Source organism: Tachypleus tridentatus, chromosome 1, assembly GCF_004210375.1.
Source record: "Tachypleus tridentatus isolate NWPU-2018 chromosome 1, ASM421037v1, whole genome shotgun sequence".
NCBI lineage: Eukaryota > Metazoa > Arthropoda > Merostomata > Xiphosura > Limulidae > Tachypleus > Tachypleus tridentatus.
Genome location: NC_134825.1, coordinates 78,833,286 through 78,846,239, shown reverse-complemented (window position 1 = coordinate 78,846,239; position 12,954 = coordinate 78,833,286). Strand labels below are relative to the sequence as shown.

The 12,954-nt window shown below is 31.2% G+C and overlaps 1 pseudogene across 6 annotated transcripts in view; it reads right to left on the bottom strand.

Annotated features, from left to right (window-relative positions):
- The window catches only part of LOC143253091 (dopamine receptor 1 pseudogene), a 64,218-nt pseudogene that overhangs the window by 20,985 nt on the left and 30,279 nt on the right, over positions 1–12,954 (bottom strand). Inside the window, exons 1-2 of one of the 6 annotated variants that reach the window (XR_013029369.1) lie at positions 11,100–11,246; positions 3,792–4,099 (exon numbers count right to left, since the gene is read on the bottom strand). The exons of 1 other annotated variant lie outside the window; for it this stretch is intronic. The product of XR_013029369.1 is annotated as a dopamine receptor 1 pseudogene, transcript variant X1 (transcript). Of the gene's footprint in view, positions 1–3,791; positions 4,100–11,020; positions 11,247–12,954 lie in introns of those variants that run through there. 4 more of the 6 variants (XR_013029373.1, XR_013029371.1, XR_013029374.1 and 1 more) reach the window with 4 other exon arrangements.

Genomic DNA, 12,954 nt, shown 5'->3' with positions numbered 1-12,954 from the left:
TCTTAACGAGTTTTTGATAGGGTAGATTTACCTGTATCTGATATAATGACGTGTTATTGAAATCAAATGTTCCACTTTTCATGGGTTAAAACAGATGAGACTTATCTTCATAAAAAGTAATAGTAATACCTGGGAAATTACTGGTGGGATTTCCATAGGATACTTTGAACAAGAAATAAACAGAAGTCAAGAACTGGAAAACAAAATTTCTGATCTATAATTTATAGAATTCCGCTGTGACGTTTTTTTGGATGTCTTGTACGTTAACTCCATAATGTTAACGGAAGACGATTTCTAAAAGACTATTTATTCTTCAGATTTTCAGAGATTAATGTAAACTACAATAGTGGAATTCCTTACTGTCTTTTTCAAACACATTTAACTCTTTTAGTTTTCAATAATTCCTATAATTTTGACTAATTAGAATTAGAGGATGTGATATTGATAGTAAAATACCAGTAAAACATTTTCATTATATGTATTGTAACGTTGTTTCGTAGATTACTTTCCATCTAATGCAGACAGAGCAATACACTTTCTCGTGGTTTAGAAATAATGTGACAAAAAATGTGATTGTGTGTTTTTCTACTAGTGCCTGAAACACTTCTCCAACTTATAAAGTGAACTGATTCTGAGCTTCGTCCAAGTTAAATTACTTGTTTAGTTGTCGTAAAACTCACTTTTGTATTATTTTTAATAAATTATATTTGTCAATATATTTCTAAAGTATTCTAACTTCATTTTTTCTTTAACGCGTAAAATTATCTAGAGCTTCGTTTGCAAAAGAAAATCGTAAAAATACTATTTTCAAATAGTTTGTTTTTTTCAGTAATGACGATTCCTTTATGTTTTGACAAAGGTGTGAAGGGTGCCCAATTAGTACAATTAAGTTTTAACGCTAATAGTTATTTTTAAAATTTAATCCCAAAGAGATTAATGGAACAAAAATCGATTTCATTTGTGCTATCAAGAGTAACACGCGTAGAAACTTTATTTAGATATGAAACAATGTTAGAAAACATTTACTAAAATACTATAGTCTATATATTTATAAAGTATTATACAGTGTTACACTCTCTATAGCAGTAACGATGAAAGTAAGAGAAAATTCTAGTGACCGCTGTTTTACTTCTTTTGGAGACGTGTGTGCCACCATTAGAAATGGTGGTTTACTATGAAATCTCTGACATCTCGTACATTTCAATTTTCGGTGAATACATGAATTTGATGTATAACTTGAGACACAATAATTGCGAAATACTATGATTTGTATGAAATATTCTTCTAATCTCTCTTGTAGTTTCATTGACGGACAAACATTAAATGGCTCAAATCGGACATAACATTCTTGTTGTGATACTTTTTGGGTAATGTAAAACATTTATCAATTAAAGTTTACAAAAACCCTATACGATATGAAAATGTTAAGCTAGGCCTTAGTTTAACTTTTCCATTATATAGGTTTTATCTAAAGGATCAGAAACGTCGAAAAATTAATAAGCAAAATCGAGCATAAACTTAAACAAACATATTTTAACACTAGTTATGTAAATTCATGATTAGCGAAAAGTTATATTAAAAAGTGAAAGTTGCTTCTCTTATACGTTATTGTAAAAACACTCATAAAACCTACCAATCATGTGATCTGAAATCACAATCTTTCACGTATTTCCACATTCGTTTACCAAACCCTGAAGGTAAAGTTTGTGAAGATCCATCGAGAGGAAGCGAAGTTGTGGTAAAAAATTAAAAAAAATCTAAAAACCGAAAAGAGCAAAATGCAAAACTGAAAATTTGTTCGTATTCCAGCATGAACCTAATAAACCTCCAAAGCAATTTTGGTGAACCTCATCGAAGCCCCACGAAGTAATTACATGGACATAAAACAGGCAACAAAGAGTAATGTTATATTTATACAGATTTCCTTTGGATGATTGAAAGCATCAGATGATTATCAACTAAATTTCATTAAAGGTTATGTGAATCGTTACAAAAATACTCAATTATATGGACTTGAGAATATTTTTTACCAGAAGCTTATTTTTAATTTATGTTTAACACATGAAGTTAACATGAAATTGTTCTTTTATACATATATATATAACAGTTTTAAGGAAACTAAAATGTACACAGTATTCTGAAATCTAATGAATTTATTAATTATAGTTCATTTATTGAATTTCGCTTGGTTTTGAAGTATTATACTGGAGGAAAGCCCCCAAGTAGCATTGTGGTATGTCTGCGGACTTGTACTGCTAGAAATCGGGTGTCAGTACTCGTGGAGGGCAGAACACAAATACCCATTTCTGCAGCTTTGTGCTTAATAACAAATAACAATACCTAGAGGGAAGGCAGCTAGTCAACACCACACAGTAAAACTGTTAGACTCATCTTTAACAACAAATAGTGTGATTGACTATCACATTAAGACAACCTTACAGACGAAAAAGCAAGAATGTTGACTGAAGGGATTTGTACACATGACAACATATTGCGAGTAGAGTGCCCTGACTACCAGGCCATGCCAAGTCTAACTTTGTTATAGAGCGAGTTAATTATATCTTACTTATGTGGAAACTTACAATGTTGTTTGTAATACGTTACTAGTCACATGATACAGCTAGCAACTATTTACTATTTAATCAATGTGGTATTATCTATAATGTTAGAAAACCGTAGAAAATTACATTTGGATGTTGCGGTGACTTCGCTCAGAAACAAATGACTAAAATAATAATAATTATATTAAGTAGCCCAATAATTACTTAGTTGTTTTCAAACAACATATAAAACTCAAACCAGAACAAACCGCAAAATGCATGATGTGATATGCTTTCAAGCGTAGGATGCTGTAATATTAGCACACAATTTCAGTTACAAATTTTTATTATTTAATGAAAAAAGCACAAATAAAGATAAAATCGAGTTTGTCTTAATTTAGCAGAATAACGCAGTTATGCTTGTTCATATATAAGCACATAGTTCCCAAACGTAAGTTGAAGGGTTCCTGTGCCGGAGATGATAAAGTAGCTTTAGCATTTCGCTGACACACTTTTAAATGTCAAAGTTAAAACAAAACTGAATATACCATAACGCGGCTTTCAGGGGTAATTCCTAATAAAGCTAATATCTTGAAATATTAATTCATATTATTTATAAAAGAACATTAAAATAAAAAGACATACAAAGCTTCAATCACATGATATCTGTACGATATCCAAATTCATAACTTATGTATTCTTTATATTGACAGAAGTTTCAAATCATTAGCCTCTTTTTCTCTTAGCAATACTGCAATAGATCATAGGTAAACGTTAGGTCTGCTGTCCTCTAAGTAATGCGATTATAGTATACTGTTAAAAAACACTACTTTAAATGCTTCCACTTTCTCAAAAAATTAATGGTGTTGAATAAACGAAATAAAACGAAATAATCTTTTTATTTGCAAATGTTTGCTCTGACATACGTTCTGGATATATTTTAAAGTTGTAAATAAGATAGCTATATGAGGTATTTTAGATTATCACTGTATCGTAACGGAAACTATAAAACACACAACTTGTAAGGATCTTTCTAAGAAAATAATAATCTTTTCTTATATAATAAAAAAAATTATAAAATACAATAGCACGCCTTTGCATTGGAATCTTAGTTCGAATATAAGCTAAAGAAGGAATCTAGTTAAACGCTATTTTTTGTATAGTATTAACAGTGCATAAATAAATGCTTTATCAACTTTAAGCGTAGCTAGTTAACGGGAAAATTCAAATATATCGTGTATCTGTACTCACCTATTAATGTTACTAGGCTCCGTTATGAAGCTAATGAGAATTTTTTTCCACATTATTTGGCGTTCTCGCGGGGAGTTGTATGGCTCAAGTCACCGGCGAGCTGGCTTTCAAACACAAGCTGGCGAATGATCACAGTGATTTCCTCCTGTACCCTTATCCCACAAGAGGGCGCTTGACTCGAATTGTTTATTGAGTTCCAGAAGTTGAGTGTAATCATTGATCTCCCATCATGAGTATGCCATGAGAAGCCAATAAAACAGTCTGAGATTATTTAAGCAATCTTGACTTCTTCCGTGATACATTTCATTCTAAGTTATAATAAAAAATATTATTATAGTACACAGGCGATTTTTGCTATTATCCACTGCAGTATAAAAAAGGAATGGAACTGGTTTGCGAAAGTCTTAATCTTCGATGCATTTAGTAAATAACTTTATTGTCAATAAAACTTTTCAAATATAACTTAAGGAACTGAAATCGGAAAGGTCCATGTGAAAGAAATCTTATTGACTTTTAGAGAAATTTAAACCAATAATAAGTCAAAACTAGTAACCCGAATGTCAAGTCTACTTTTATAGGATTCTATCCAAGCACGTGCAGCTCTTTGAGTGTAGAAATAGAGGTGTAACGACAAAATGTTTATTGTTTTGTCTTTGTTCTGTTTTACTGAGCTGTAAAGTATGACAGACCAGTTTTTGTATTCAATATTTTGGCAGGAATGCTCTTGAGATAGCAATGTGTTTGTTATCTCTTGATGTTGTTTCATTATTCTTGCAACACTGTTTGAACTATGTGTTTTACGTGATCTCATAAATTGTCTTGAGAAATTGAGCATTGAAGTACAACAGTATTAAATATCATTCTACCTTTAGCATGAATTACTCGATGTTATAGACGTATCACGTAACATGTGAACTACTATCTTGAAAAATTGGTCAACAAATCGAATGAATGTTTACCAGTTATCAACGCTGTTGCTATTTATGAAAAACTTTTCTAAAGATAGTTGTTGTTTTTTGTAGCACATTAAAAACTCGCTGATTCATTTAGACCTAATTACAAACAATTTGTTCAAACAGTTAAAATGAGCCTGTCTTATAGTGTATGATTTCGTTTATTTACAGATGGAGAGTTGCAGCTACTAACAATTAAAACCATGGAAGCTATAAAAGTATTTGAGTAATGATTCGCTGCACGGATACTGACTCTGAATGACAACCTTTGACATATTGCTAACATTCTATACAAATTTCACGCTGAAGTTAGAAAGTTGCCTACTTTATATGTGTATTAGAAATTGAAAACACGTAATGGCGAATTCTTGTAGCACTTTAGTGATGCAGTGATAAATTTATTGAATTGATATGGCCCAATTCTCTATTAAATTAATTATTTCTCATATAAATATTATAATCATCTAAAAATGGCTTATACACTACATAATTGCAGCTTGTGTATGATTGGTTTGGTTTGAATTTCGCGCAAAACTACTAGAGGGCTATCTGTGCTAGCCGTTCCTAATTTAGCAGTATAAAACTAGAAGGAAAGCAGCTAGTCATCACCACACACCGCTCACTCTTGGGCTACTCTTTTACCAACGAATAGTGAGGTTGACCATCACATTATAACGCCCCCACGGCTGAAAGGGCGAGCATGTTTGGTGGGATGGAGATTCGACTCCGCGACCAACAAATTAAGAGTTGAGCGTCCTAACCACTTGGCCATGTCAGGCCCGATATAAAGTTAAAGACTCGTTTGAAGCAAATACAGTAATTTGTAATCATTCTATTTATGTTTTAAATGAAATTAAAAAAGTCTTAAATACATAGTTAAAAATTAGTATATGTAAAAAATTAAAATTTAAAGTCGTTTTCTATATTTTAAACAGTTGTACTTGTCACTGGTAAAAAGAATAGTTATATCTAAACCTGGAAAATCTATCAGCAATATTATAACTCAAGTTAGTTTAATATTTTTTAACATTTTCACTATTATAAGTGTAATTAACAAATGTTAAAAATAAATAAAGAATAATTATACGTAGGTGGACATAGGCTAAATATACCATTTTTAGATGCTAAGTAATCAGGTTATAATGAAACTAAAATCAGGTTAGATCTAAAATAATACAATTACTGACTGATTATTTTGGGTAAGAGATCAATCATTCGTTGCTTTCGTAAGTATAAAATACTTCTACGTCATTAAATTCAAAATCAAGTATACATTTTAGATGCATCTCACACTCTACAAAATTTTAAAATTCAAAAACAGATAAAATAGGATATAAAAATATAACTTAAAAAACAAGGTTTCACCCCGTTAATGTGGAATCATCAGGTACTCAGCACAATTGCATGTGACAATTAAATACATCCAGTTGGTGTACGATTTTAAGTTATATATTTGTCTATCCCATTTTAGCTGATTCTCGAAACAATTTTAAATAAATATTAAATTACTGTAATTTCTGCATAAATAGTAGAAGCAACGTGTTAAGCTATGGTATATATCACACACAAAATACAATTTGTATGTTCAGTTTCGTACAATTTCAAATTGTGTCACATAAGTTTGTTTGTTTTTTAATTTCGCACAAAGCTACACGAGGGCTATCTGCGCTAGCCATTCCTAACTTAGCGGTGTAAGACTAGAAGAAAGCCAGCTAATCATCACCACCCACTTCCAACTCTTAAGCTACTACTTTACTAATGAATAATGTGATTGACCGTAACATTATAACACCCCCACTGCTGAAACGGCGAGCATGTTTAGAGTAACGGGGATTCGAACCCGCAACCCTCAGATTACGAGTCCAGTTTCTGGTCATGTCAGAAAAACTCGTATTTAATTTATGAAAACCTTTAGAAAAATATTCAAAGCACTTTATATAAGGTGAACATATATATATATTTTGGTTTTAATATATTTTACAAAAAAATAATTCAAATAGCACCAAAAAGCTAGTAAACGTCCAAAGTGGGTATCATTTCACATATCTAAACTATTAGTAAAGTCTAAGAGCAAATCTACTTGAAAGCTATTAGCAAACAAAAGTTTGTGTTTGCCCACACAAGTAAAATTTAATAATTTTATTAGATTTATAATCAAAGGTTTTCTAAATTACTTTCTAAGAATTCGAAAACCACGTGACAAAATATATCAAAAGCAACAACAGCATTATTGTTGTTAGCGTTACAACTTTGTTATGTTAATAATTGTAACTTTACGTGATATAGTTTTCTAGAAACTTATAAGATTGTCAATATTTGACCGACAGTCTCTCTTTCTAGTTTTATTTAGTATATCGTAAACAGCATACACCGGCTATTACTGTTATTACACTTGGGAAATGCCAAGACAAGACGTCTTGTTTATATTGATGTTTTGGATTTCTAGATTTTTTTTAACATGTCAACATCTAAACAAGAAAACTCACTTTTACACTCACGTTAAACGAGACTTTCTTGAATGTTGTAGGATTTTACGTCTGAAGTTTTAATAATGATTTGCTTAAGCCTTTTGGTGTTATATGTAGAACCAACTGGAAGCGTGATATCGGTGAGTAGAGACTTCTCAACGCCTCTACTTTTGTAATCGCCATCTGTTTTAAGTTAGGTTTATCTGTAACAACTTCACGCAAAAATCATGTAATATTATTGATATAACTATACAAACTGAACCATTAACCATCATTTATAGATCATCGATTGACAGTGTGCACGTTAGCCTGTACTTTATTAGCATGTTATGACAATTTTATTACAGTTTTTAATCTTAAGAATGTTTCAGTATTGTATAGATTTAATCTACGTTCATGATAGTTTACCATGTTTGAAATAAGTAAAAAACATCAGTAATATATAGGTTTATTTTGTTGAAACTCGAATGGAGAAAAATGGACAAGACTTTAACACAATGTCAAAATATTCAAGTAAAAGGAAAGGTTGGAAGTGTTAATAGTTAGCATTTGCATTGATTTTAGCGTTGTAACAAACATAAATATCAATAGTTGGAAGTGTTAATAGTTAGCATTTGCATTAGAACACTAAATATCAATAGTAAAGTGAAAACTTTTTATAACACGTAACAAGACATAACCAAAATATAAAAGAGACGAAAGGTATAAGGGATTATAGAACATAAAGAATTCAGTCATATATGTATATATATATATAGAAATACACACTTGAAACACAGAAATGAACCGAGTGAAATAAAATAATTTTTACTGGAATAATAATTGATAACGAAATTTAAACTTTAAACAATGCATATTGTTATATTTGTAGAGACGAAAATGCTAAATAATTAACGGAGGGATACAAAGTAAAAGGAAGATATTTTAATAAATAAACATGACAACCGAATAGTATGTGCTTTCTAAGCTTTCACATTCTTCCGATGTTGTTTATACCTAGCAATGACAAACTGAAAAAACATGATAGTAGGCCTAGCTATGAATATTAATGATTCAAGGACTCAGTTTTATACTATTTACGTCTCTGAATTAATAACTTGATGTTGAGTTAGCATCTTTATTTCTCTGAAGGGGTCACCAATTTTTAACCATTCGCACTACTATACAGTAGTGTACTGTCTGTCGGTGTGTCAGTAGACACAAAAATTGCATCTCATGAAAGACACTTAACGTTGAAATTTGCACTGCTCTAACGTCAGTAAAACGTTCACATGTCAAAAATCACGAGAAGAATTATGCAATCCGTAGTCTACAACACTGCATAACTTATGAACTTGAAAAGCAAGAAATCAGATTATTTAATACTCTTAATTTTTATTTGTTTACTCCTCTTGAAACAGAATACTTTCTCTTACCCAAAGTGCATTTAGTAGCAATGAGTTCTAGGCTTGACAAAACGATAGTACTTACTTCTCAGAAGTGGTAAACATGCATTACTTATATATTTGGTTAAACTCACAAAAACAATTACGTCATAAACCATGCCTAACCAAATTGTCTTGGATGCACTTGAAGAGTGGTAATCAAACCCTACTATTCGGTCGGAAAAATAGCCAAAGACATGACGGTGAATGCTGTTAACCAACTGTTAACCCTTTATTATTTTAAAATTATGGGTAGCTATGTACATATAATGGTCGTATATCTTTGAAAAAATTCTGGACAAATAAACATACAAGGCTCCAAAGCCAAAGAGCAGATAATAAAAAAAATACTTAAGCCTAGATTTGTATAGCTAATACTAAAAGTATCTAACTTTAGCGTTTCATTGACATATTATCGTTATCAATTGGATAAAGATATCGCAATGTATATAAAATTATATATTTTTACGTGATATTTATTATCAGTTTAATTTCGGCATTGGATTAAAGTTAATCCCAATAAATCATCCCTCTGAACTAAAAAGTGTAAATATCTTAAACAATACGTGTAAAAAATTAAGAGTTTATGAGTGCTTCAAAAAGTAATTTTATGAAAATAAAGTGCACTTATGCATGAGCTCTTACAACAGCTCTTCTTCCATATCCCGTATTGTAGTACAAATTTAACTCAGCGATTATAAAACATTCAAAATACCATTCGTTATGCAGGAAATCTGTAAAGAACATATAGTACTATATATCTCTCGAACAAATACTTTATGTATAAATGGATCGTTAAGTAATTAGGTTTACTGTGCTTAAGACGTCACTAACACCGGATCCGCTAGGTCGTTTCTAACTGTTTGAAAACGTATTCAGTTTCTGGAAATGCAACAGATAATCACATCCTAAAATATGTTGTTTTCAGATTAGTAATTCGACAAGAATATGTATCTTTAAGCATTCTTGTGGCTGAAAATTCAAAAAATGTTTTAATTATTTATATTACTTCCATTTTGAAGAAAGCTTTGATCATTTTCATTAATGAAATTAATGTTGTATCAAAGTACTAAGAATTTAAAAATGCAACAAACATTGTTTTAAGTTTCTATCAATAGTTTTGTAAGATCGTCAATTGTAAATAATTTCTTGTGGAAATAAAAACTTGGAAATTTGGTTGTCAAATCGTAGAGAATGGGTGTTATAACCAACAACTGGAATGGTTGTAGAAATAAACTTTAAAAACCTGCTTACGAGAAATATTATATCTATTCATTGATACCAAATATGGATTAAAATATTTAATTCACAGCTATTGATTTGATAAACTTGCGTATTAGATTTCAGTCTAGTCTAGGATTATTTGTTAGAATATTTATTATCTTAGAATGGATAAAAATAAGAAAAACAGCAATAGAAAAGAAAGTGTTATTCATAGACTGCCTATAAAATTTCGTTGGGCCATATATACTTTGATACAATTCCAAACCTAATGTTCAAATATGCAGGATTGTATAACGAAGTATGTAGACACACTGAACTAGAGTAAAAAACTCGTTATTAAACAACATGTTTATAAAAAAATTCTCTTCATTAAATAATATATTTGTTTAGAAAAAACCTCATCATTTAATAACATGTTTGGTTATTAAAAACGCACATCATTAAATAATATGTTGTTGTTGTTTTTGGGAATGAAGCACAAAGCACAGTTTCTAGCGGTGTGAGTCTGCAGATATACTACTGTGACACTATTTGTTTATGAGTGTGTTTTCCTTATAGCAAAGCTATATCGGGCTATCTGTTGAGTCCACCGAGGTGGAATCGAGCGCCTGATTTTAGCGTTGTAAATTCATAGACTTACGGCTGTATTAGCGGGGTATATTTGTTCCTGAAAAGCTACTAAGGCTGCATGCTGCATCACTAATTTTGAACTGCCGATCACAGAGAAGGAAACCGGTCTGCAGTGTCTACTACCAACTCTTGGGTTACTTCTAACTCACTAATAGTGGGATTCACTATTACGTCTCAAAATGCGAGCATCTTTAACGCCATGTTTTGGTCACGCAACTCCAAGTCTGAAGTCTATTGTCTTAACCACCAGGCTATACTTGGCCCATCAGATAATGTAACCCACGTTGCTAAACTTTTATTTTTATTTGTTCGTAAGCCGTCTCACGATATAACGTATTACGAGTCAGTTTTTAGTTTGTAAGGTCGCCTTAAACTATTTTTAAAAAACTAACAAATAGTTATATCATTAATAACATATGACACATCTGATCTTCAAATTCATAAAATGTCAATACTTGAAAACTAGAATTATAACGTGAAACAAAACATTACGCAGAAGAAATACAATTTAGTGATACGAAAAAACACACCTAAATTTCAAAATAAGCTTCGTCAAAATGTTATGCAGAATTTCAGGAATTATATGTGATTAAAAGAAAATAACTTAACTGTCAAATTAGCGGGAAGTGGTGCACCCTCTTCTGGAGAGACACTGTATTTAGAGAAGAATGAGATAATAGGTGAGCGCAGTCAACTTGAGTGGCAAAACTAAATGTTGGACTGTTTGGTTACATATAATTATATACGTGCTTGTTTATATTAATCTTGTTTAACATGTTTAAATCCATACTATAAAGAAGCCACAACGTATACGCCATCAGTTATTTTTAGTACTATATCGTTCAGTTGATGAAACAATAGAACATAAAATATAAAAAGAATGAAAGAGTGTATTAGTCATGACCGTGTCTAAACTGGCTGTATAAAAACACTACCTTTATCATGTGACACAGTCCTATTAAAAGATGTAAATAAAATGAATATCTGCGTTTCGCCTGATAAAGTATAAGCGTGAAGTACAACCATCAGTAATTAATTTCGACATTTTCTGTTATGTAACCAAACATAAAACAGACTGTAATGTTATTTTAAAGACCAACTGTGTATGCTTTATAAGCAGTGAATATTTGCAATCCGAAAGGACATGAGCCCTCCAATCAACATCTCAGCTGAACCGGTCAGGAGAATGAAACAACAAGATGAGTTTATTTGTTTGTTTTTGAAAATGTGGGCAAAGTTACACAAGAGCTGTTCTTGTAAATCGTCTATATCTTTGAAGTGTTAGAGCAGAGAGAAGGCAGCTAGTGAACAGCAATAACTACCAATCTAATAGATATGTGTTCCCTTATTAGGTTTCACGTAAAGATACACGAGGGATATCAGCCATATTCTAATCGGATAATAGGAACTGACCGTCACTCATCCTCTGCAGCAGCAGGACAAAAACCGCGAACTCTCAGATTTACACTCTGCATGCTAATCGCTAGACTATATCCATCTCAAAAAAACTAATTTTATTATTTTAATTGTCATTTAAAATTAGAAAAATGAGTCATCACTGAGGTAAGAAGAATAACAGGAATTGTCAATTGCGACATAACCCACAAATCAAACAACAAAGATATGACGTAATTAGGTATGCAGTCGATATAAATAATCGAGCTACATAACTACATAATTTTACTTAATCAAAATTCCTTACTTTACCCTCGCTTTCGTGAAAGAGATAGGCAGATGCGCTCTCCAATAACAACAACAACAACAAAAAGCCTTTCTCTCATTACTGAAATGATGAAGTTCGGAGAGAAGAGCAAATGTCATTTAATTAACCTCTCGTCACAAAGTGATAGTTGTTTCAGAAAACACAGGTAATTCTGGAGAAAGTTTTTTGTGTTTAGAAAACACTGGCAATTCTAGACAGAAGTTTCTTTGATGAATAACTAGGTAGCATAAATTAGTAACATTAACACTACATATTATTCAAATGCCTATATAAATGTAGTTTTATTGTGGTGGGTAGAATAAACTTAATACATGATAAGTGAAAATGCTAACATACTAGACTTAGCATCGTATCTGTGGTTATCACATATTGTCTGAAGTAGATTTGTATTTTACGTAATCTTTTTATAATACGGTTTATTGGTGCATATAAATTAGGATGTATCATTGGACGAAGAATAGTAATAACGTGTAATAGTGATATTTATGGGAAAACAAAACAAACACTCATGTTTTCTAGCACTGATAAATTAAGACAAGCGATTAAACCTTTTATTGATTCTATCAACATTTACTCAAGAATGAAATAATCCGGTTTGTTGTTGATAGTAATTATGATCAAGCAAATTACTTTGGAGATTTGCATATATAGGTTTATTTCAGAACAAACATTAGCTGTGTAAGGTTTAATTTAAACTTTGATGGTGAATATGATAAAAATCTGGTAAAGAAAAAACAGGTG